Below are 280 nucleotides of genomic sequence, written 5' to 3'. Positions count from 1 at the left end.
TGCTCTTGAACTGCAGAGAGCTCATACTGTATATTTTGTCTCCCTAAACACTGTCTGGCATTATAAAAGAAAATACAATTTATACTGCAATGAAAAAAAAAAAAAATCAGGCTAATGATTTGAGCTTTCATTAAGAGTATGTTTGTGCAAGAACTAATGCTACCACTGCTTCCAATAACTAACGTTACTTACCACGGCTTCCACTTTTGAGCTTTTCTTCCAACTGAAGAGCACCAAGGAATTAAAACAACTACAGAAAACCAGAAAACTCAAGAATCAC

The sequence above is a fragment of the Lathamus discolor genome, chromosome 5 (assembly GCF_037157495.1).
Source record: "Lathamus discolor isolate bLatDis1 chromosome 5, bLatDis1.hap1, whole genome shotgun sequence".
Taxonomy (NCBI): Eukaryota; Metazoa; Chordata; class Aves; order Psittaciformes; family Psittacidae; genus Lathamus; species Lathamus discolor.
Note: the sequence above shows the minus strand (reverse complement) of the source record.